The sequence below is a fragment of the Lynx canadensis genome, chromosome C1 (assembly GCF_007474595.2).
Source record: "Lynx canadensis isolate LIC74 chromosome C1, mLynCan4.pri.v2, whole genome shotgun sequence".
NCBI lineage: Eukaryota > Metazoa > Chordata > Mammalia > Carnivora > Felidae > Lynx > Lynx canadensis.
The window spans coordinates 101,462,804-101,489,391 of NC_044310.1; the positions used below are offsets into that span (position 1 = coordinate 101,462,804).

The 26,588-nt window shown below is 43.5% G+C and overlaps 1 protein-coding gene across 1 annotated transcript in view; it reads right to left on the bottom strand.

The window, feature by feature from the left end:
• The window catches only part of TBX15 (T-box transcription factor 15), a 104,253-nt gene that overhangs the window by 46,933 nt on the left and 30,732 nt on the right, over window positions 1–26,588 (bottom strand). The gene's annotated exons all lie outside the window — the stretch shown is intronic.

Here is a 26,588-nt window from a genome sequence, read left to right on the forward strand (position 1 = left end):
TTCTCCTAAGAGTCCAATCAGGCCATTTTGGATGAAAAATGAAAAAAAAAAAAAAGTCTGTTGTAAGGCAAGGATATAAGCATATGGAAAAAGTTACCCAAGAAGGCGGTGGAAACAAAGGGAATAAATGAGTTCAGGAGACACCTTGATTGGTTTCTGAAGTATGAGCAGAGGGGAGGGGTGATCCAAACAGGAAGGTAGGATTGAGAGCAACCAAATAAAAAGCTGGCATGCTGTGCCAGATGGTCCTTTCTTCCTGTGTCTTCTGTACTCAACGAAGGGGCTGGGGGCGGGCGGGAGGGGGTGGGGGGGCATGAAGACTGATGGAGAAGGCTGGAGTCAGATTTACCAGGGAATTTCCTACAATTTTTAAAGCTTTAAAGGCCCATTGCCAAGAAGCTTGTCTCCTAAGACTTTCCAAACTCAGATGGTGCAATCTCCTTAGGTCAAATACTGCAAGCTAAGCCTGGGAACCTCTTTCTCCAACCCACCCTTACCATCTAGGATTCTGACTGCTTCCCCTGTAAATAAATACATACATGAGTAGAGGCCGGAAACAGCAGTGTCTTAGGCTGACAACTGACTGTTCATTGATGTCAAAGGTCAAGGCCTCCTGGGCATCAGTCCTCAACGTGAGCAGGATGAAGAAAGACGGGACAGAAAGTCAGACCATCTTGTGGCCATCCTCACTTACCCGTAGCAGGTTTCTAGGCCTGTGAAAACCCCTCCCACGAGACCTTCCCTTTTCTTTCCTTCTACCCCTGGTGTGTTCCTCTCTCACACCCAGGCACCCCTCCTGGCAAGAGTCTCCCACAGCACTGCTGGCACCCACAGGGAGCAAAGTGCCATTTCTCTCCATCCTCCTCAGTTCATCACCCTTCACTTCTGAAGACATTCAGGGAACTGCAGAACTGAACCAAGCTCTGGCCACAAGAAAGTCTGCCCCAAAACTAGTTTACCTCTCATCACTCACTAGGTAAAGTCACCATCTTCATGAGAAGAGAAAAAAAAAAAGTTTTATATCTAGGTTTTGTGTGCCTAAGCACATAATGGTTATACTTGGAGCCACACAGGGGCTAATTTTGGTCCCCTTCAAGCACAGAAAAGTGGAGCTTCTCGTCTAAGATGAGAGCCGCTGCTGAGTGACAAATCTCTGTCCCAGCCTGCTTCTATATGCCTTTCCGCTGCAGAGCTGTGGCATGGTCTCACACACGTGGCCACACACAGTAATTCAGATCCCCTGAGTCAGGGATTCCCACATCCCACTGTTTCTGTGATAAGCCAAGAGCTCCTCACTTATCACAAGTCTTGTGAACTTTAAAAAAACTTCTCAAAGCAAGAATTAAAAAAAAAAAAAAAAAAAAGTCTTGTCCTACCTTTGGGAACAAAGTGGTATGAAATCCCCCTTACCACAATGTGCAAAAATTATGAAAAGGTGGGAGGTTTTGGATGTGTGATTTCTCTAATGAGTGTTTAGGAAGAGGGAGGGGAGGGAAAAAGATCACTGCATTAAACGATAACTTTTTAATGACGAAAATGGGGTCTGGGATTGGAATGGGGACTATGGCTGGAGAATTAGGAAACCAGAGATTCTGCTCTTATCTCCCTATGTCATCTGGAATAAAATGGGAGCTCAAAGTGTAACATTAAACAGACTAATGAGTCACCTTGAACAAGTCACTTAACTACAATGGACCTATTTCCTTATCATGTATTTAGAAGGACTGAGCTGAAAATTTCATAATCTCTTCAACCTCTAATGACTTAAAGAATGTCAGAATCTCTTCTAATGTAACTTTCAGTGATAACTCAGGCAACTTCAATTAGAAGCATAAAATGAAAACTGCTTGGGCAAGACAAGTGAAATGAGGAAAAAGGCTAGGGGCTCAGATTATCACAGAAGTTAGAAAATTCAGTGGGTACTCTGTTTATAGTTTCAATCAAATCAATCAATAAGCACCTATCAGCATGTGGCCCTATATGAGGTACCATGTAGATAATTTGAAACAGAATCCCAGACCTTGAGAAGTTTCCCGGTTAGTGTTGATTAATTATGTGTTTATTGGGTGCTTACTATGTGCCTGGCACTGTGCTAGATTCTGGAAAATACCAAAGTACGGAGTGGGGCTCCTCCTAAAGGTATTTACAGTACAAGTGGAAACTGAGCGCATTCACAAACAGAGACCAAGAGACCAAGAGACCAAGGTAGTATTTACTACCACGCAGTTTTCCACACCGTTACGTACTGCCTTGATGTCTCCTAGGAATCCAGAAAAGAGAGGGATTTGCTAGGGCTAGAACAGCCCTGGGAAACTCATGCTGACTAGAAAAGAAATGGACAAGATGTGGAGGCATAGGCAGTATATGCCCAAGGAGCATTTTCAGATACATTTATTTGTTTCCTGGAAATACTCTGTGTTCCTGAATTCTCACTCCCTCACAAAGTGACTTTTATATACAGAATGGAGGCACCAGCTCACATTTTCAATTACATAAATTAAGCTACCCTATAATACTCTTAAAATAGGAAACTCAGAGTCAAGATCAACACCTTACCTAAAAATAAAAGTTAATCCTTTGGAAAATACATTGCTAAATCATAGCTATATAAAATCTTTAGGCTAACCAGATCAGTTATTTCAGCTATTAATCAGAATGTATACTCAAGTTAACTAAATCATGATTATAAGAAATGCAGAACAGGTTATTTCAATCAAATAGGGTCATGTATTCAAAAATACAATCAGAAAACACCTCTGTGTTTTCAAGCTTTTTTTTTTTTTTTAATACTCGGCAATTTGTGACTTCCTGCCTTCAAAAAATAACCATTAGGAATGCGTTTGCATGACCTGGAAAGACTTCTTGGCCGTCAGATGTTTGTTGTGGATAGTATTTTAACAAGGGAAGTTTCAGCCAATCAGGAACATAAATGATAATGTTATACCTGACTAAGGAAGTTAAAACAGTCTTTGGGAAATTTCATTGGAGCCAGTTACAAGTCACTGGAGAACATCATCTGATTCATATAGTCAAACTAACATTATCTATTATCATCCAAAAAAATTCCCTGAAAAAGAGATTCTAACCATCAGCTCATAGTGTCACTCGCTTTCTCTCTCTGACCTGTTTCATGTTGATAAAATGGACATTGTAACACTAAGTTCTCATAGCAAGTTGAGTTTAGGGAAACAAATTGCAAGAGGCTCTTGATAGAGAACGAACTGTGGGTTGAAAGAAGAAGGTGGGTGGGAGATGGGCTAAATGGGTGATAGGTACTAAGGAGAGCACTTGTTAAATCACAGAATTCAACTCCTGAAACCAATACTGCACTGTATTTTAACTAACTAAAATTAAATTAAAAAAATAAATAAATAAAAATAAAAGTTTTCAGAAAAGAAAGAAAGAAAGAAAGAAAGAAAGAAAGAAAGAAAGAAAATTGAGTTTAGCTTACAGCAAGTTCAATTCTCAATTCATGCAAAATAATAGCAATAATAAAAGTATCTTAATTTACATTTTACACATTTAATACATCCTTCCATTTGATGAGGTAGAAATGGCTTATTCTTATGCCCATTATATAGATGGGGGGATTGAGACTAAGAAAAATTAAAATGAACATAGCGTAGAAAGGAGGTCTTCTGCCTTCTGATCCAATGACCAGGTCTCTCCCAAGATATTAGGTTCAACCCTGGCCAAAACAGCCAGCAATTCTGTAACAACCCTCAACTATTGTAACCATCCTTACAAATGAAATGGTTTAATATGTTTGATCCTAGCAAGTCACATGACTATTCTGACCCTCATATTCCTTAATCGTTTTAGCACAGCACATGCACATTTAATTTAGAGGTGCTACAAAGTCCCTTTTAAGTCTAATGAATCATGGATGGATTAGTAGTGCAGCTTAAAGACCACCAGGTCAAACAACAGCAACTCAACCATGATAAGTTGAGTTGATTGACATATGTAGAAAATGCCTCACTCATGTGCATTTTGACTTAATATCAAAACCAGACATTCTTAAAACATATTTCACAATCTTCCAGGTGATTTTCATCTCCACTTAACTAATAATTTGGGGGAACAATTCATTAGTACAATGAACAGAGCACATTTATTCCTGGGGCTCCACTACTTACCATGAGTGGGGTCTTGGAAAGTCACTTCATTTCAGGGAGGCTCCGTTTCCTTATCTTTACTATTCACTTACCTTTATCTGTTACTATTTCCTTATCTTTACTATTAGGAGCTGGTGGGAGATACCCTCCTGCTTATAAAATTATATTTATATCCTTATTATAAAACAGAAACTAATGATTCTATTGATAACAATGCCAGTGACTTTGGACAGTGAGATGAATATAAGCCCACAAGAACTATCCCACCAAAGAGTTAACGGTCAACATCTATTGCACATTACTATGCACCTGGTGCTCTGCTAAGACTTTATATAACAAATTTAATGAAACAAATCTAAAAGCTATTATTATTATCTCCATCTTATATATTATTGACACCAAAATCCAGATCACATCAGCTCTATTTTCTAAGGATTTCAGGCATATGAGTCTATATTTAATTCTGCTTTTATTTCACCAAACATTTCTGCTTTGCATAGATCAGGTTATATATTAATGGACCAAGACAGATAAGCTCCGAAGGAGCTCACAATCTGATGCGAAGGACACACAAACTGTTAAAGACTGACTGATAGGCAGCCCAACAAATATGGGAGTAAGGAATCCAGGAGCTTTGGAAAGCAAGCAAGTGGTTTATATACACAATGGAGTACTACGCGGCAATGAGAAAGAATGAAATATGGCCTTTTGTAGCAACGTGGATGGAACTGGAGAGTGTGATGCTAAATGAAATAAGCCATACAGAGAAAGACAGATACCGTATGTTTTCACTTTTATGTGGATCCTGAGAAACTTAACAGAAACCCATGGGGGAGGGGAAGGAAAAAAAAAAGAGGTTAGAGTGAGAGAGAGGCAAAGCATAAGAGACTCTTAAAAACTGAGAACAAACTGAGGGTTGACGGGGGGTGGGAGGGAGGGGAGGGTGGGTGATGGGTATTGGGGAGGGCACCTTTTGGGATGAGCACTGGGTGTTGTATGGAAACCAATTTAACAATAAACTTCATATATTGAAAAAAAAATAAAAAAAAAGAAAAAAGAAAACATACTTGTATCTCTAAAAAAAAAAAAGAAAAGCAAGCAAGTCAATAATTTAGGATCAAAAAGCCTTCACGAGGTGATATTTGAGAATAGACTTGAAATATAAGTTCAATATAAGCACACAAAGAAACCATGGAGATGGAATTTAAGGTAGGTAGAATAGCACAAGTAAGGACTTGTCATTTTTGGAGAATTACAAGCACACTGATATGGCCAGAGCTTAAAATACATACGAGAAGAAGGGAGGTGAGATAAGAGATAAAGGTGGAAAGTCAGGCTCAACTCAAACTCAAATAAATGGCTATTTATTTAACATTTACTATGTGCCAGTCACTCTTCTAGATTCTTGACACATCAGGGGAAAAAAATCTCTGGCCACATGGAGTTTATATTCCAGAAGAAACTTGGGTGTCATAATATGGAGCTTAGACTTTGTTTTCTTTATTCCAAACTCTTCTTTCAAATGAAAGTGATGATATCTGTCTACCCTTCCAGATTATGAATTCTACAAGCTGAGTTTAATGCTTTGCTACATCTTCTATATGAATGAGGTAGAATAGCCTGTTTTCATGGTGGAAGATGGGTCACAGAAGACTGCTATAAGTCAGATAAGAGATCCAGAATGTTCTGAGATTAGATGTACAGTGCCACTTCCATAAGCCTGGACTTCAGCTATCATATTTTACTCCAAAGAAGAAAATAGTTTGAAACAAAGGAGAAAGACACAACCCAGATGATAATCAAACAATCATTTTTTTTCTGCCAATAAGTGGGACACGACTACATTGAGTGGTAGATCCTATCTGATATTGGTGGGGCAGCCACTCCTTGGTCTATTTCCTAAATCCTGAAGTCTCCAAAACCAAGACTCCCACAGCCATCCAAGGGCTCTCATTCATTCATACCAGGACAGGCAGCACTCGCTGTACCATGCTCAAGTAAATTCTTATTTCTAGAGGACCTGTGCCGTTGAAGTTGGTTCTGCGATGTCAGATTTTATCAGGTAGCTTAGCAAAATCTGGTGACGAAATTTTTCACAGAGTAATTCTAAATATGGCAGAAGCAGAGCATTTGGCACTGACCCGAGTACGGACTGACCCCAAATTTGATACCCAGTCCAGAGCTTCAAGGGAATGAACTATAACCCAGGTTGGATTAAACTAAAATTATGATGATAGCAAACACTCAAACAAGCCTGTTAGATGACTTTAGTGATGGAATGAAGTCTCTGAGCTCTCCATGCCCTCCAAGTTCTATTTGGGAAAAGGAGGAGGTAACCTGAAGCCTGCGATTCCCATGCCAATAAGCCAATTAAGGAGACCAAAAACACATTATCTCTCAGCTGCCTAAAGCACTCTCCACCTGACAACCAGCATCTCACCCAGTGATACACAGAACCAGAGGCAAGGACCCAAAGTCATCCCTGAGAACTCAGTCTTTGAAAGAGGCTTTGCAAAGAAGTGGCAGCAGTAACTTTTATATTAATTTCTTTGATCAGACGAAGGCTCAACGTCATTAAAGGTTCAGCCTCTAATGCTCCAGCATACTTTGAAGGTGGACGCAAAAAGGGAAGAGGTTATAAGCACTACACTAGACACTTTGTATACATCATCCCATGCAATCTTCGTAGAAAACTCTATGAAGTAAGCAGTACTGTTGCCACTTTACAAATGAGGAAACTGAGGCTTGGCAAGATTGAGAGACACACATTATATAATAGGTGTCATCGTGGGATTTGAGTTAGACTGACACTAGAGTTGACATTCTCTCCACCGTATAAGATTTTCCCATTTTCAGAATGAGACCTACAGAGCTAGGTGCTTCTCACGCTGAACTTGGAAATGCGGAGCTAAATTCAGGCTGCTCAGTCAGAAGACAACTCTATGGAAACTAAGACATTGTCAGTTCTTTCGGGAAAGGAGAAAATTCAAGCCAAAGTCAGACAGGAATTTTCCTTTCTCAGTAGTGGGACAGTTGTATTCAGGAATATTTGAGGTGTCTGCCCCAACTTAACATTATTTAATAAGTTTAAGTACAAGCACACAAGGCCCCCTTTTGTTGTATTTCACTTCCTGTCCCCAGTACCCACCCTGGGGAAAACATCCAAAGGTGAAAGTTCACTGAAGATCACTGTCAATGTCAAGTCACTTTCATTCTGGCCTAGACCATAAGCAAAACAACATTAGGAGGTACTTGGAAAATGTTTGGACTTTGAGAAATATGTAATGACAGTATTGAAAGACAAGAAAAAAGCAGCTGAGGGAGTTCCTACTCGTGCAGAATTTGGTTAATTTAGGCTTAACTCAGGTCATAGTTCACAGCCCAAAAGTTTTGATAATCCTAAATGGATATCTGTATTTAAGGAGAATCCATCTGGTAGGTAACAATGTATGTGAAAGCATTTATAAACAAGAAAGTATCAAATTAACATATAAGATTAGATGCCAATGAGCAAGTTAATCAGGAAGACCAAGAAAAAATAAAGACAAATATGGGTCTTGGATTTTCCAGAAGAGTCCTAATTCCAAATATTTTATTTAATTCTTCCTACAGAATTAAAATTTTTCAGATTGACTTTTGGTTCACAAAATATTCCCAATGGAAAGCCCAGAAAACGCATGAGAGAAATAATAAAAAACTGGTTACAAGCCACATGGCAATATTCAGTCTAAATACCTCTTCTACCAGAGGTCCTCCAAAAGTTGATCCTAATTGACTGGGTGGTCTTCAAGATTTACCAGTCAATTTTGGGCCAGCAGCTGTCAACACAGGCCCCGCCTTGAGGCTCTTGGCATTTTTTTTTCTGAGTGAAGTAACACATCAGCTCATCCCCAAGCCAATGCTTGTTTGCTGTTTGCAACCACAACTACTTTGAACCTCCCACCACCACCCTGGCCACTGCCATAGCACCATCAGACATCTGTCATAGTGGTCTTTACATTTCCATGAAGTGCGAAGGAGGCCTTCCCCCAAAGGCCCTAGAAGAACTTGCCTTCTACCTTGTTAGGATATTCCCCCTGAGCACCAGTAAGTAAACAAATTCATGCTAATACACTAACAGGGAAGGAGTAAGAAGCCAATTTCCAAGCAGTAAGTATAATTTAACTCTGACTTCCATAAACAGTGCCCTTGGAGATGGCAATTTCAAACGCGTAAGTCGGTTAGACATTTGTGGACAGCCAGGAAGATGAAATTCCCTTCAAATTATACACAAGAGACCACCAGCTACACTAAGTTGAAAACCCAATGTATCATGCCAAACATACAGAACCATCCTGTTTAATGAATATAAGGGAGCTACATGGCCAGCAAGTATGTAACAATCTCCCCAATAATCTTCTAAATCCATCCATTCAATAAATCATTTATTTATTCAGTAAATAATTACTTATTAACTAGCTTGGACCTAGCAATGTGCTAGGTATTAAGAGGGGCACAAAATTGACTAAGATATGATCTATGTTTTCAGGAACTTACAAAATCACTTAGGAGACAGGACAGCGCAATAAACAATCCAATAAAAGTAGAACAGTCAAAATCCAATAGGGCAGAGCACATTGGGGATTGGAATGTGGAATCCAAAAGACTGAGTTCTAAAGTTCACCTCTTCCTTTCTAACGGTCTAATCTTCAACAAGTCACTTAACCTCTTGAAGCCTTAGTTTTATCATTTGTGATACAGTAGGTACTGTATCACAGTAGTAATACCTACTATGTGAAATTTTTATGAATCACTAACCAAGTATGTATGTATGTTTATGTAAATACCTTATCAATAGTAAAGGGGATAGATAAATGCTAACTTTCATGCAGTACATCGAAGGGTAGTTTCAACAAAATGCTCTGGAAGTTTAGAGGTGAGAAGAACCCCTTCTAGCCCAGTGGTCTTTTTTTTCCTGGCCTAATGAAAAGATGTCTGCAAGATAAGAAGAAAGGAGGAGAAGGATCTTCCAGGAAAAGGGAAGCATGGCAGTAACGTCTCCCAGACAGCTTAGAAAACGGCAAGTGATTCAGACAACATCTGCTTTAGAACTTGTATCCTCAGCACCTGGGACAGTGCCTGGCACCTACTAGGCACTCAAAAAATGTTGGTTTTTATTGAATAAAGGAATAGATGAAATGTTGTATGTTTAGCAAGGCAAGTGATGGTAAGACTGTTCTCCGAGACAGTAGACTGAAGGTGAGACGAAGAATCTCAAATGCTATTCATTTCCTCATCTTCTTCCGGAGACCAATATATCTCTGATAATGAGGTGTCCTCATTAAATGCCATGCTCCCAGTGAAATCCCAACAGGGTCACCTCTACATAACCTAAACTATTGGAACCCCACCCACTTTTCCTTCCATGACTGAGTTGTGTTGAACTGATTGACAAGGTCTGACCTGAAGCCCGTGAGAGCCTGTGCTGACAGCTCAGAGCCTGGAGCTTGCTTCAGATTCTGTGTCTCCTTCTCTCTGCTCCTCCCCTGCTCATGCTCTGTCTCTTGCTCTCTCAAATAAATAAACATTAAAAATTTTCAAAAAAAAAAAAAACCCAGAATCACATAGACCCAGATGTACGACTTTGAGCAAGCGACTTAACCTTTCTAGGCCAATTTCCTCATCTAAAATAGAGGTGCCAGGGGCGCTTGGGTGGCTCAGTCGGTTAAGCGTCCGACTTCGGCTCAGGTCATGATCTCACAGTTCGTGGGTTCGAGCCCCGTGTCTGGCTCTGTGCTGACAGCTCAGAGCCTGGAGCCTGTTTCAGATTCTGTGTCTCCCTCTTTCTGACCCTTCCCCGTTCATGCTCTGTCTCTCTCTGTCTCAAAAATAAATAAAAGTTAAAAAAATTAAAAAAAATAAAATAAAATAGAGGTGCCAATAACTCTCAGTAAAGCTTCTGGCACACAGCAGGAGTATATTAAATGTTAGTTCCTTCCATCGTTTGGGAAGGGGAGTGACCACAAGGGTTAGATCTTTCCCCAATCATTCCCTGTCCATATCTGAGAGAGAGAAAGAAGATTTGTATTCTCTCAAATGGAGAAAAGCAAATCCTAATAAAGAAAATGTAAAATGTGAAACAGGAAAAGATCACATGGTGAAGAAAGTAATTCAGGGCCTGGAGCAGAAACTACCAAAACTGAATAGTGTTAGAAGACATGATGGAAAAGCAGAAGGAAGGAAATATCAGCGAAGTGAAAATATCAGCGAAGAAAGCATGCTTTTGTGTGGGTCTGCTTGCGTGATGCCCTCCTGGTCCACAATGGCTGCCACGCTGTAGAAAAGGGAAATGACCAGAATCTGAAAGAAGAGACAACAGGGAATACCACGGGGCAAAGATGTATGCTGGACCCTCAGTAAGGAAATGAGGCTGGAGAAGCAAACTCTAGCCTTGAGCAGAGAAGCAGAAAGGTCAACCTTGGCTAGAGAAGCAGTCCAAGGGCACTGTTCCATGAGAAGGGGAAAACACAAGAAAGAGCAGGGAAGCTGCAGCGTACCTTGACTCCAAAGTTACACCCTTGTCAAGAGCACTCGCCCTCTGTCTCAGGATAAGGAAAATACACACGGAGGAGGCAGAAAAGATCTAGAGCCTGAGGGAGTCTCCCAAGGAGCATAAGGATGAGGTCTGAGAGCTGTGCCCTACAACCCTATCACTGAGACTCAGCCAAGGTAACCTGCACAGAAATACCAGAGAAAAGAAAAGGACCGGTGTCTTACTCCAAAGCTTGAACTCATCCACCGGGCCACACGATCTTCAGAAATCCTAAAGCCAAATGCCTTGACAAGAGAAAAGAATCCACTTTTGGGCTGCAGGGCAAGTGCTGAGGGGGAAAGGAGCACCCTGGATTAATCATGTTCACAACAGCGTCTTTATATTTACAACTCAGCAACCCCAGCTGGAGATGCTTACAACACTTGGAATCCCATCCTCCCATCCCAAGTCCCCAGAGCCCTCTAGGAAAAGCCCCCCTCTTGTCTTCTCTGGTCTTCTTTTTTCCCTCCAAAGCCCTCTCCAGAAGAGAATGAGTTGTCAAAGGATGCTCACCCCAGGCAGATTTCTGGTGAGGGCTGAGAAGAGGGTGGGGCAAGGTAAGAGATTGCCTAACACTGTCCTCTGCGTAACGGCTGGTTTGGGAATCCCAAAGTCAACATGTTATTCCTAACTCCATTACTGACTCCTTTAGTCACCTTGCCCAGATCACTGAACTCCACTCGTTCCTCAGCCAACACCTTGGCTACATACAGCATGCCTCTGCTTTCCCCCAGGCCTACCTACCTCGGTCAGAATGACTCTTGAAGAGACCGCGTCCTCCAAGTATGTCAGCAATTCAGAATCTGACAGCTTCTGAAATAGCTGGTGTGTCGCCGGGTGTCTGTTGCTTTCTGAAAGAGTGGTGGTGTCGTCGAGGCAGCGGGATTTCCTTGCCAAAGTTGCTCCTGTCCTCCTCCCCATAAGACTCTGCAGGGCCTCTCCCTGTCCCAGCCCAGGAGGGCCTGGAGCCCAGGGGCCGTGGCATTTAAGCCGTCAGAGCTCCCACTGCAAAGCCCGTGGGGGTGCCAGTTCAGCATCTGTCATGATGACCCAGCCTGAACTGTATTTAGAAGCTTCGGACATGGCACCGTGTCCCGGCCCATCTCAGAGTGACAGGAGATTTCCTGAGCACCTGGGTCTGTGATTCCCTCCAGGGAATGGGGGTCAAAATGACTTTCCTAATGGCCTGTTTCCTCCTCAGGAGGGTACCCTTCTGATGGAGGTCTGTCTCAGAGACCCAACCTCCATCAATGCTATTAAATCATGCTATTTTAAAAATCCAGACTTTTTACAAAGTTTGTAAGCCATGTTAGAGAAAAGAGAGAATGAAAAAATCTTTCAGAAAAGGGGTTTAGTGCTCTGTCCGTGGACTATTCTTACAAAGATAAATTTCCCTGGAATTACATCTTGGGAGTGCACAGAATCTACCAGATATTGTCAGGGAACAGGGAAAGCCTGACTAGCACCCTTGACTTCTTGGGGGACAGTACATAATAATTCATTTCAGCTTCTTGGCAGCCTCTATGTCTGTCTTGAAAGTAGCTTACTGGAGTCCAAAAAAAATTGTAAGTTATTCCCGTTCAGTGGTTAAAAGAAACAAACAAACAAAAAACAACTCTTTTATTTACACTTCAGTGTAATCCCCACCCACACAGGCAGACTGATAATTGTGTAACACTAACAGAGTGGGCTGTCCGTTCTGAGGGTTACTGCACACAGAGCGGGTCTAGTCCTCAACTCTGCTAGAGCACAGGAGAAAGAAAGGCTTCTTCCCTATTGACCCTCAACTCTCTGCACCAGTGTCCCTGACCAGAGTCCCATGGAGATACCCTGTCATTTAAAAGGCATCAGTGTTTGGCCTCTCCCATTTCTGGGCAAGTACCCAACACTCAGAGAATGTGGTTTTAGGATCATGGCATCTAATCCATTCAAGGATTATTTTCCCCCCTACTGCTCAGATGGGTGTGTTAATCATCACCTCCCTTTGTTCTGTAATAAATTCAGCCCCAGCTAATTCCAAGCCTCTATGCATCACTGAAGTTTAAAGACGGCGTTTTGACAGGTCAGATACTTAGAATCAATAGACCACCAACCAGTCAAAAATCCTAAGTAGTTTTAGAAACATGTGGAAGTAATTTTTTTCCCAGAATTCACAAGTCTGGAGGATGAGATCTTACTGATGGCGTGTGGGCCGTTGTATATATTAAAATATTACTTTATATACTATATTCTACATGTAATCAAAATTGATTTAACAGTGAAGGCAGATTTTCCTTGTTATACCAAATATTACATGTGTTATCAGATACAAATTACAATGGAGTAACACTACACAGCATCTTTATTTTTTAAATTTTTTTTTCAACGTTTATTTATTTTTGGGACAGAGAGAGACAGAGCATGAACGGGGGAGGGGCAGAGAGAGAGGGAGACACAGAATCGGAAACAGGCTCCAGGCTCTGAGCCATCAGCCCAGAGCCCGACGCGGGGCTCGAACTCCCGGACCTCGAGATCGTGACCTGGCTGAAGTCGGACGCTTAACCGACTGCGCCACCCAGGCGCCCCTACACAGCATCTTTAAAAGAATCAATAAAAAACTAAGATAAAATTATAAGTGAATGTGGTCGTGCCGGGCTAGCTCAGTTGGTAGAGCATGAAACTCTTGATCTTGGGGTTGTGAGTTCAAGGCCAATGTTGGGCATAGAGCTTCCTTGAATATGTGTGTGTGTGTGTGTGTGTGTGTGTGTGTACATACATATATGAACGTGCAATGACTACAGATGTAAAATACAAATGTTATCAGCTAGGGACCTTCATAGAAATCAGAATATTTTGTGTGTCACTGGATGTATACCTACGTTTTAATTATAACCGTCTCAGCTGCATGCAGTGAATCCTTCTGTAAAGAAAAAAACTATTTCGTAAAATATTAATTTCTAATCTTTCCAATGAAGAAGATATTAACCTAATGTCAGCGGATGGGCTTTCGTGGTTTATCTGAGCTAAAGTTGTGTCAAATTTGTAAGTGCTTGAGTTTGTCTAGGAAGGGAATGTAGGGTATTTATGGGATTCTCAAAGCAATCTATGACTTTAACAGGACAAGGGCCACTGGTTTGATAGGCTTTCTTCAAGTGGGGAAAAGATCCATTTTCTAAGCTCTTCTGCTACAATGTAAAGCATGTCCTCTTAACCAGATATTTCCAACAGGAAAAATATTCAAAAGAATATAACCCAGAATAGTAGTGATGCATCTTCACAAAAACACATTCTTTGTCCCCCTTATAAAGACAAAGTGGCCGTGTTTGTCTGTGAGTGTTACACTTTCTCTGTACGATTCCTTTTTTCTCGAATAACTGTATTTTAACCACATATACAGGTATGTATAACTTTTTTCAATTATAGCACAATCAAATCATTTGCCGGCATTAGGGGGATTAAAAATTATCTTTAAGAAGGGGCACCTGGGCGGCTAAGTCAGTTGAGCATCCAAGTCTTGATTTCGGCTCAGGTCACGATCCCAGGGCTGTGGGACTGAGCCCCAGTCGGGCTCCGGGCTCCGTGCTCCTTAGGATTCTCCCGCTCCCTCCCTCTGGCCCTCTCCTCCACTCTCTCTCTCTCTCTCTCTCTCTCTCTCTCAAATGAAAAAATGTATGTATATCTTTAAGTGCATGTTAATGGGGCTTTTTCTTCAGCCTTGCCACCTCTACTCATCCATCCTCCCTTGCTCCCCTTCCCCCTGCCCCTCAGAAAACCCTCAGTGACACAGAAGCCCAGGCTCACTGGGCTGTTTCTCCTCGCACGTGCTAAACCACAGGAAGGTTGCTACTGTGGGACACACAATCTGGCCCCCTGCCCGGGGATGGGCTCCAGGTCGGTGGTTCCCGCACCTCAGAAGAAACCCTCCTCCCAGCCCTCCCCTCCACCCCTCGCCCTGTGTCCCCCAGGGCAGGGCCTGCGTCTGGCCCTGGAGCCCAGAGGCAGCTCCTCCGGGAAGGCGAGTAGGTGACGCTGCCCGCCCGCCGCAGGACTGCCAAGGCTCCCGAAAGGCCACGGCAACCGAGCCTGCCCACGAGAACATTCTGGTGAGCTCAGTTTGTTTGCTCCTGAGAACCTCCTCGCCCTCACGGTCTATTTTTACCATGCCGTGACGCTGAAGTCTCCGCTGCCACAGAAGTGAATGATAAATAAACTCTCCATTATCTATCATTATGTGGTGAAAGGAGCCCTGGGTCCAGAACCAGAAGGCAGGAGTGCGAGCCCTAGGTCTGACCTTGATCTGACCTTGTGGAAGCCATTTCATCCCGCTGAGTCTCAGCTGAGGCATCTGGGCTGGGGAGAGTGGATAAGGAACCCTACCGCTTACCGCACGCGCGGAGTCCTCGGCAGGGTCAAATAATGTAGACGAAAGCACTTTATCAACTATAAAGTGCCTTCGAAATAGGAGTCATCAGCATGACACGTGATCATTTAACCCGCAGAGATTTCTCCCTATGCTCTAAACACCATGTTAAACCCGCACCTATTTTTCCACGCCCATGAAAGATAGGAAACTGAGGCTCAGAAGCAAAGAGGTGACGTGAGAAGGTCTGCTGGCTGGGAGCCTGCACTCTCTCCTCTCACTTCCCCACCCTCCCCTCCCCCAACCCCTGCACGTTGTGCACTTAACTTACTCTTGCTGAACAACTACTGCCTCGCTTTAAAACGGAGATGATAATCCTTGAGGCAAATGTCTAGACAAAATGCTCTCTCCAGCGTCTCATTCCATGCCCTGTGATTCTGCTAGATCTGAGCAAGGTCTCGGGGCACCTGCTGGTGGGGTGAGGACTAAGCACCCAGGTCTGCTGACCAATGGATCCCATCGTATCACGGCTGCCACGGCCTCTGAGCTACAACACCTGGCCAATGCCCCAGTGAGCACTCTGTGGCATGACAAGATCCCGAATAATCAATGAGAAATCACAGTACAGTCAGGGTCTCTCCCATGCTACGTGCATTTTACCATATTCCGACTCTCTGTTAATCCAAGTATGTTGCCTCTTTTCACTGATCAAGAAAAATAGCCCATTCCCTAATGGCAGCAGGCAGGTAAATATCTGTAAGTGATCAGATTATAGTATATTCCAGGAGATCTGTTCCATCACACACGCCTTTACATGGAGATCACTGGGCTATAGGATAGCCAAATTGTTTTATTTTTTTTTAATTTTTTCAAGTTTATTTATTTTGATAGAACACATGAGCAGGGGAGGGGCAGAGAGAGAGAGAGGGAGAGAGAGAGAATCCCAAGCAGGCTCCAGGCTCCCAGCACAGAGCCCGACGCAGGGCCTGAACCCACGAACCATGAGATCATGACCTGAGCCAAAACCAAGAACCAGACGTTTAACTGACTGAGCCACCCAGACGCCCCTTACAGCCAAACTGCTTTAGCCATTATCAGTGACAGGAGGCTTTGTTCACTCCAGTGGCAAAACGTTTTGTGGATTCCACGGGATTCCCAGACCTGCCACAGAACTGGTCTTCTGCTCCTTAGTGTGAAATGAAGGCCAGTCCCATGGAGACTTCAGGTTTTCCATAAAGCTACTCAGCTTCTCCAGCGTCCAAAATTCCTGTCTCTCTTCTCCCTGGGCTCCAGTGTAGCTCTGCTCGCAAAACCATACCTCACTGCTGTGCCCCACTGAGTCACTGTTGTGGCCGGACTCAACAACGATGACAACTCTGCAGGGAAATGCCTAATGAAGGAGGCTGCTGTTGCTTCTCATCCCTCAGAAGAACTTTCTGGAGCATGCTGCTTATTGCCACAGAGGAAGTGACTTCTCTTCCTTCAAAAAAGACCCTTCTGTGGTCTGAGTTGGGATTACACATCTGGATTCAGCTCTCGCAAAATTGGTTATCGCTGGGGATGGATGTTCTTCTAACTCAGTCTTTAGAAGAAAGAATGTGACATGTTTTTGTCAGGCTCTTAAACTAAACTATCTGTGAAAGACTTCCTTCTTGACATTATTTATAATTTAATTATGAGCCCTTGTGGTCCATGATAAAATATATCCTCTCAGGCAAAGAGGGAAAATGAGTTTTAACACATATGTCAACTCTGGTCATTTGATGGTGACAGTCAAGAGCACAGAACTAAGGAGGCCCAATCCAAGCTCAAAGAGAAAAGTACCAGATCGATTAGCAATGTCTGCCATGGGCACAGAATAGAGGATAGCAGCCTACATGTTACATAGTCACTATTATATTATTTCCAAGGTTTCTACTACAATGCTGTCATGCATGAATCAGCATACTGTCCCTCTCACCTGCTTTCAAGGAATAAAGGCTATTGTGTTATTGTTTGTACTTTGTGCCATTCTTTCCAAGTGGACCAGGTTTTCTGGAGGCAGCAGATAGGCCAGTAATCTCTCTTCTCCAGCAATAAGATCATCATGTTAGCAAACTTCCTCTGCTCTGACACAGTTGTGGCTTTAATGGAGAACTAATGTCTTCATCAGTATCTGTGCTATTTCACACTTCATTTCCTTCCCCAACTCTTGGATGAAAACCATCCGGTCCTGGTGATTTACTTTGTGGGAGTTTCTTTCAAGTTGGTTTCCTTCTCTAAGGATGCCATGCAAGCATTTTCAGGACTCCAGCTGGGGAGCACCCAGCCTTGAAACATCAGGGTGTGATCAAGCCATTTAAAAAAGCCAACGGCCTTGGCAGGGAGCTAGTGGTAAGGCCCTTAGCCGTGGCCTTGGAGTCTTAAGGTAACAGACTTTTTCTGCCTCTCAGGAAGCACTGGTACAGTGGTCTGAGGTGGTCCAGATTTCCAGGATCCTGAGAAATAGGAGCAGATCGAAGGAAAACACAGCTGCGTTCACACTGTGATCCACAATTCACGCGTCTCCATCTTCCTCAGGAAGGTTCACAAAATCTCCAAACAACCGCCAGGCAAGAATGGTCTTCAACTTCTTTTCTATGCCCTATGGTTGTACCAATCACCTAGCCCGGATTCTCTAAGAGAGTCCTAATTTTAAATACTCCATTCTGCGACCATTGCAATACATTTGCACTGGAAGCAGATAGATAGGAGGGAACATCCTAATACCTGGCTTGAAAAGCCATCCCTCAGCGTAAGTACACAATAAAATACTTCATGTTCAATTTGGTATATTCTGGCCAAATGGCACAATTGGCAGGAGTGGATGGGGAGGGTAAAGGAAAAAGTACAGCGCCCAGCCTGAGGCCTTCCCAGAGAAGCCTGTTTAAGTGGCACCGGCCTGAGCTGCGTGACTTGTGATGTGGTTTTGCTGTTACGGGTTTTTTTTTGTTTGTTTTTTTTTTTTTAATGAATATCCGATACTCATATCTTGAGAACTATGAGCCTGTCCTTCACTTTTAAAGTAAACAGGTAGGGGCGCCTGGGTGGCGCAGTTGGTTAAGCGTCCGACTTCAGCCAGGTCACGATCTCGCGGTCCGTGAGTTCGAGCCCCGTGTCGGGCTCTGGGCTGATGGCTCGGAGCCTGGAGCCTGGAGCCTGTTTCCGATTCTGTGTCTCCCTCTCTCTCTGCCCCTCCCCCGTTCATGCTCTGTCTCTCTCTGTCCCAAAAATAAATAAACGTTGAAAAAAAAATAAAAATAAAGTAAACAGGTAAACTTTAATCAGAATACCAGACAGAGTTCAAACACTATTGCCAAGAAGAGTAAGAAAGGACAGCTTCTATTCCCCAAAGCCCGTTGGTGTGAAGGCACCTTGTGCTCCATATTTCCCACTGGAGAACAGGGTTGGGGGGGGCGGATGGGGGGGTCATTCTCAACATCAGCATGTGTGACCTTAGGCCTTTGCCAAATGAGGCAGTCAAAACAGGAAAGCCCAGCGTGTCACTGTGGCACTCGGAATGAGTGCTAGTATTTATGCCACCAAAAAAACAGCACCCATGAGCAATTTTCATACCACAACACATGTAAACTTAAGAACAGGCAGGATCATGACACTGTTCAGGTGTCATCTAGCTATATACAATAGAGTATAGAATATTCCAGAACACAAATGACTAGGGGGAAAAAACACATTGGGAATATCATACAACATCTATATCTCCACCGTAAGAGATGCTGCCCCTAATTGGCTTGATATTCTAAGTTCTTAGTAGAGCCCTACATGGACGTCGGTAGAATTCCACACGCAGTCAGCTGCTGACATGCAATCCCCCAGAATATGACTCGGGGACGTCTCTCCGCTAAGGAACAGGAGTAGCCTGTGCCTTTCCCCCTTCTCCCAGCTGGAGAAAAGCCACCAGAGGGGTTTTGAGTAACAATAATAACAGCCATTGGCTTGCAGCCTGGGGCAGGAGATCTGCGGAATCCCAGGCCCTGGTCCTCCCCCTTTGGCTGGTAGGGTCTCCAAATGGCGCTTGAGCTCTCCTTGGCAGTCATTAAAGTTCACCTGCTGCAACCACAGGTGCCATTTTCTGCTCCGCTCATGGCCTTGGTTGCAACACCTCATTGTTCCTGATCCCAGAGGCGGGTACACCTGAAGGTCACCATTGGCCTGGGCCAAAACCGCTTCCTGCTCCCATCCCTGCCAATTTGCACCACACACCCCAAAAGGTCACCAGCTTGATGTCAGGGCTTCTTACCCCTACATAGGCCTCGCTGCTTCTCCAGACCCCTACAAGGCTCTCTCTTCAGTGCCATCCTTGCTGCACATGAGACAGGGCCCTGTCCCCAGCGGTGCTAGAAATCCGCATTGGACTCTCGAGCAGTGCCTTCAGCTCATAGGAATGTAGGGTTGTGGCGACAGATGATGTACAGTCTTTCTGTGCTTGAAACCAACCAGGTCTTCAGACCGTACCCAAGACTCTCAGTTCTCAAATGGGCCCTCACCGAGGGGCAACCCTGTTAGGCCCTCTCTTTTTATAAGCCTGGTTAAATCCTGGAGCCAACCAGCAGTGAGTGCTAGCTGTTTAACCCCTCTGTCTCCTTGGCAGCCTGCCCTAACACAGGCTTGAACACCCACAAATGCCCAGACTTGGTGCCCCCATGAAGTATGGCTGAACTTCCCAGGTGGGCTAGCAATAGGAGGCTCCATAGATAGAATCACAGTTACTCTTTGGCTCTGGGAAGGCTGACAAAGACTTTTTTCTTATCCAAGAACCCGCTCTAGAGCCCCCCACACATACAAAACAAAACAAAAAAACCTTTTACCTGAAATTCTGCTGTCTCAGAAAACCAAGCACAGGGCACTGGGGGGGGGGGGGGGGGGCTTGGCACATTAAGGAATGGTACATCCTTTTCTTATTTAGATTTACCCTCAGCTCAGCCATTTTAAAGCCTAGAAACAAGAGAAAGAGGGGCGCCTGGGTGGCCCAGTCGCTTAAGCCTCCGACTTCCGCTCAGGTCATGATCTCACAGCTCGCGAGTTTGAGCCCCACGTCCGGCTCTGTTCTGACAGCTCAGAGCCTGGAGCCTCCTTTGGATTCTGTGTCTCCCTCTCTCTCTGTACTTCCCCCACTCATGCCCCCACTCTCACCTCCCCCACTGTCTCTCTCAAAAGTAAAAAAAGAAACATTAAAAAAAAAAAAAAAAGAAACAGAGAAAGAAGCTCCAAAAGGATACTAGAAGAGAGGAGACATTTCTTTTTTTTTTTTTTTTAATATGTAGACCCAATCCAATCCTGACCTTTTTCCACATTGCTAGGGACTGGTTTCCAGCCTGTGGCCAGCTAAGAGTGTTCTCTTGAAGACTTAATTTTGTGACAAAATTCATCAAGGCCACTGCTTCTAATTATAAACTACATTTTAAAATGCAGTTTCATTATTTTACAGTTCACATAATAAGATTTCAGATGGGAATGAGAGATGTAACCTATGATGTTACACACAACTGTCTGAAACTTGTGTCCTCCTAACTCAGCACTAATATTTTACACAAAGCTGTTTCAATTTCCTCCCTCCCTCCCCCTTCCTTCCTTCCTTCCTTCCTTCCTTCCTTCCTTCCTTCCTTCCTTCCTTCCTTTCCAGTTTATTGGCCTTCACACTCAACAAAGTCAACAATTCTCTTCATGAAATTTTTTCAGTAAAAATTGGTGATTATTCTCTTACCCTTTACAAAGGCAGACATGATTTCAGCAAATCTGAATTCATTCTAAATAAGCATTCTAAAATTAGAAAGGCCAGGGAGTGGTCTGTATTTGGAGTGGGAGTGGCCCTAACGTGAATACTGTAAGCTGTCTATAGTGGCTTTGCTCACCTTTCCAAGTCTCATAACCAGGAAGCCCAAACAAAGCCCAATAGCCTGATGTCCTCTCCCTCAAGAATTGTCACATGACAGCCAGGTGACAACTGGGAGGAATACTAATCTTCATGTGGACACTTGGAAAAGCCTACTTTCCGGCAGACCCTCAAAGCCTTCTTTTTCTCCAACCTGCAATCAAATCAAACTGTAATTTGAAGACTAAATGTCACAAATGTACAAAGTCAGATGAACCTTTGGGGACCAAGGAGTTCCCCTACTTGGCTTGCCAAAGTCAGGATCAAAGAAACCTTGGAGTGGGTGCAATATCACAGCCCTGGAACAGAGGTCAGGTATGTGGCCTTTTCCCGGCTTCCAATGATATTGAATACAACAGATAAATTAAGATCAAGGCACACGGCAGTTCTAAAAGCACCAGCCTGTCCCCAGGAGATCCCAGGGGAGAGCCATCATCCACCACAGGCCAGATCTTGTCGTCACTTGGAGGAATGCCTGTTAACACGGGGCTGGACTGCATACAACAATGTCTAATCAGAAGCCGTACAACATGATCGCAGATGGGAGTGAACTCATCAAGAGCACTCGCTTGGCCAAGGAAGGGATCCTAATGCAGCACAGGACAAAGTCGACAACACTCCCTATGCTCCGGCTCCTGATTAAGCATATGTGTGTGGAGAGGTGATTACCCAAAATAGCAAGAGAGCTCAAGTGCTTACGGGAAAATCTGACCCTTTAACTTAAGGCAAGCATGGCCTACCAGCAAATCTCAAAGACAGGAAATATTTCTGGGCTTAATAACTCAAGCCGATATTCATTTCAGTTTGGAGAATTTCCTTAATCCAACTGCTGATTTCCAAAGTTGATGCACACGGGCATCCCAGCTGTGAGCACTGCATGATCTGATAGTTCCTTATTCAATACAGCCTTCAAGTTTTACCAGAGCTACTTCTACCATTAAGAGGGCAGAACCCTAGGGTGCCTGGGTGGCTCCATCGGTTAAGCGTCCAACTTCGGCTCAGGTCACAATCTCATGGCTCGTGAGTTCGAGCCCCATGTTGGGCTCTGCACTGACAGCTCAGAGCCTGGAGCCTGCTCCGGATTCTGTGTCTCCCTCTCTCTCTCTCTTGTGCTCTCTCTCTCTCTCTCTCAAAAGTAAATAAATGTTAAAAAAATTAATAAAAATAAATAAATAGGGCAGAATCCCAAGTGCCTCCTTGGCTGGAAGAATTACCAAGCTTCAGGCTTCGCTGGGCCCAAGAAAGGAGCATGAAGAATGTAAACCATCCAGGACCCATCTTCTGGGCAGCAGAGAAGTCACCTATATGCTTTCTTTTTTTTTTTTTTTTTTTAATTTTTATTATTTTTTTTTAATTTTTTTTTCAACGTTTATTTATTTTTGGGACAGAGAGAGACAGAGCATGAACGGGGGAGGGGCAGAGAGAGAGGGAGACACAGAATCGGAAACAGGCTCCAGGCTCCGAGCCATCAGCCCAGAGCCGGACGCGGGGCTCGAACTCCCGGACCTCGAGATCGTGACCTGGCTGAAGTCGGACGCTTAACCGACTGCGCCACCCAGGCGTCCTATATGCTTTCATTTTAGAGTTGCCAGGAGGGCCTCTCTTGCTTTTTAAGTTTGCCTATAGCTTAACACTGAAGATTGTCTAGGTCATAACTTTACCTTTACCCAAAAGAGACTTTTCAATATATAGAGTACCTTTTAAAAGGCCATCTGTTTTTTAAATAAGGAACAATGTGGTAAAAAAAAAAAAATGTTTAGGAAATGTGAGGTCTGGAACTACTATATTGATTTTGCTTCTACAAGGGAAAGTCTAGGTGCATCTGGATGGCTCAGTTGGTTGCGTGTCCAACTTCAGCTTGGATCATGATCTCACAGGTCATGGGTTCGAGCCCAGCACTGGGCTCTACGCTCTCAGTGTGGAGCCCACTTTGGATCCTCTGTCTCCGTCTCTCTCCCCCACCTTCTCTTTCAAAAATAAATAAACATTTAAAAAAATGGGGGGGGGGGAGTCTAGAGCCACTCTACGGCCACAAGTTTAAGCTAACACAGCAAAAGTTTTATATATACACAGTTCAACAAATCTCATCATTGTATCTCCCGTGTCACACATCCCAAAGCAGTTAGAGTTATTTCAGAAGAACAATCAATCAATGACTAACTCCTATGCACATACAATGGGAGATGCCAATAAGTAGAATGCAGGGCCCTTTCCCCAAGGCATTTACAACCTAGAGTGTAGACAGGATGGAGATATAAAATTATTGGGTCAGAAAAAAACCTCGTCATGCTTCTCTCCTAGGTAACATTCTTTCTGCAAGAGTCTGACAACATCGCTCCCAAGAGCAATTTTACAAAGCCCCAGAGCCTCCTGCTCTAGGACAATCGGGAGTCAATACAGGCAAAGAATCTCATAAGGTCATGCTCTCCTACCTCAACTTCATGACCCTGTTCTAGGCTCCAGGGAATGCTTACATATGGAAAGTTAGTGAGACCCGGCCCACTCTTCCCTATGTGTGTCCCATGGAGGTTTATAGCCCAGGTGTTAAAAGGTCATCTATGAAACAGTTCATCTTTCTAGGCAAAGCAAATATGCGGAGTTCCTCCTAGGTCTGGAAAGACTTCCTGTCCTGATGGTTATGAGCTGTGGGGTCTTGCTTGCCTTCTCCATCCTCATCCATAAGATCTGGCACAGACTAACTGTTGGCTCCCCAAAAAATGCAGTGACGGTTTATATACTTGCATGAGGCGTGTGCCACAGGTTAACGTAGAGTCTTCTCGCCTTCCCTACTAGACTATACACTTCTTGGGAGTAGGTACTGTACTTTATTGCCTAGAGAATCAACAAGGGCTAAGCACAGAACCAACCATCACCAGACATATTGAGTTAACTGAGGGCTTTCAATTGTAGTGCTTGGCAAACAGATCCAAATAAAGCAATTAACCTAAATCAAAACAATACATGAATGCAACCGTGCGAATCACACCCTGGCCTGAAATGCTAAATTAGAGCGGAACAATGAATTCAAAGAAGACTAACGGATGATACCTTTTCATAGGAAATGCTGATGACATCACACACAGAATTTGCTGCATGGCACAATGGACATAACAAATAACATGGAACCCAAGCTCTATCTTCAGCTAGAATAACCTCTCCAAAAAAAGAAAATAGCTCATGAACTCCAGTTGAATCACATTGTGCCAGGCCTGGAGCAGGAAAAGTACAAGACAAGCCTGGAACATCTTGTTGCATCAGAAAGTAAGAAAGTACTCAAAGAAAAATGGGAACACGTCAACGCATTCAAGAGTTAATTGGAAAAGACTTCCACTGGCCAAGTCAGGAGTGATCTGAGTATCAAAATAAGTAAGAACAGGTTATAATCCATTAAATAATACAGGAACTTGGGGCACCTGGGTGGCTCAGTCAGTTAAGTGTCCGACTTTAGCTCAGGTCATGATCTCGCGGTCTGTGAGTTCAAGCCCCGCATCGGGCTCGGTGCTGACAGCTCAGAGCCTGGAGCCTGTTTCGGATTCTGTGTCTCCCTCTCTCTCTGACCCTCCCCTGTTCATGCTCTCTCTCTGTCTCAAAAATAAATAAATGTTAAAAATTTTTTTTTTTTTTTATTTTTGGGACAGAGAAAGACAGAGCATGAACGGGGGAGGGGCAGAGAGAGAGGGAGACACAGAATCGGAAACAGGCTCCAGGCTCCGAGCCATCAGCCCAGAGCCTGACGCAGGGCTCGAACTCACAGACCATGAGATCGTGACCTGGCTGAAGTCGGACGCTTAACCGACTGCGCCACCCAGGCGCCCCAAAAATTTTTTTTAAATAATACAGGAACCTATGAGTCTATCAGTCTGTTTAAATAAATAAATACATAAATATTTTCTTTAATTAATAAAAAAGAAAAGCTCCTGCTTGCACTAGACAGCTAATAAATATAGAAGGAATGATAGAGATAAAAATATCATTTATCAATGGGTTTCTGGTTTCTGGCCCAGCATGTAAGGAGCTTAGAAGCCATCACTCCACCTGAACAACAACTAAAAACCTCACAAACTGAAAAGTCAACAACTCTCCTTAGATGTGTCAGAGAAATGAGGTCACAGGGCAACCGCTCCCCACCGCCCCCCACCCCGAATTGAAGAGACAGGCAGATACTGAGAATCAACTTACTGGAGCAGAAACCCACGAGCACAAACCGTGCAGGAACAGTGCCAGGGGCAGAAAACCTGACTATAACTGACAAATTGCTGGAGGCTCAATCTGGACAAGTGTGAGAGTTGGAAACTCCAGGGGGACCCAGTCGTAGGAGGCTCCCACATTTGTGTGAGCTCTTCATAACAAATCAGAGAAAAGTCCCCTCATATTTCCAGCCTTGGGAGAAAACAAGGAACCATTCTGAAATATCCCACAGCCTTCTCTTCTCAACAAGGCCCACCCTCAGAAGAAATGATTTACCAGAGCTTAACCTTACCTGGGGAAGGGAAATAGCCAACTCTTGTCCCCCTCTAGCCATCCTGTCCCACCCCCAGGGGCGGGAGGAGGAACCCTAGAAGTACTGGTGAAGTTCACCATCTAGGAGCACAGTCTCACCTGTGTCCCAATCACAGAACACTATAGAACACTCCCCTCCCGGCCCCACAGTGTCTGCTCACAGACTACAATGGAACCAAACTAAAATTCAGTAGCAGAAAGAGAGCTGGAAAACCCCCAAATCCTTGGAGATTAAACAATACACTTCTAAACGACACACAAATCAAAGAAGAAACCTCAAGATAAATTTTTCTAATACTTTGAAATGAAAACGGAAAACAATTATCAATGGATGCTAAAACAAGTGAGTGAAAGTTTGATTAGGAACAAAGATACACAGTCTCAAAATAGCTCTCTACACATTATTTATTAATTTCAAAGTAGAACAAACTAACTTTATGGTGGAGAAAACTGTCTGGCCCTACCTTAACAAAGTGCCCAAAGGGAACATCACCAAGATGGAAGCAACTAGGCTATTATGGTAATTATTTCTCAACATAGTCAGGTATCAACCTGTCGCATCATACACCCTAAACTTACACAATGTTATACGTCAATAAAATCTCAACACAATGGGAAGAAAAAAACTAGGGGGAAAAAAAAGCAGCTGGGTGATGTCTTCACAAAACACACACACACACACACACACACACACACACACACACAGCAAAAAAGAAGTTAATATCATCAAAATGGAGATAAACCAATAGACTTTTGATATGGTAAATAGAAAACACATCACTCCTGTGGTATTTCTGCCAAAGATGCAAAACCTCAATCTAAACATGAGAAAACATCAGACATCCAAATTTAGGAACAGTCTACAAAATGAGCACTTCAAAACTAAAAAGGTGAAGAAAGACGGGGTGCCTGGGTGGCTCAGTTGGTTAAGTGTCTGACTCTTGATTTCGGCTCAGGGCATGATCTCATGGTTCATGAGTTCAAGCCCTACATCAGGCTCTGTGCTGACAGTATGGAGCCTGCTTGGGATTCTCTCTCCCTCTCTCTGCCCCATCCCTGCTTGTGCTGTCTCTCTCAAAAATAAAAATAAATAAATAAACATTTCTTATAAATTAGAAAAAATAAAGTTGAATTATTAAAAAAGAAAAG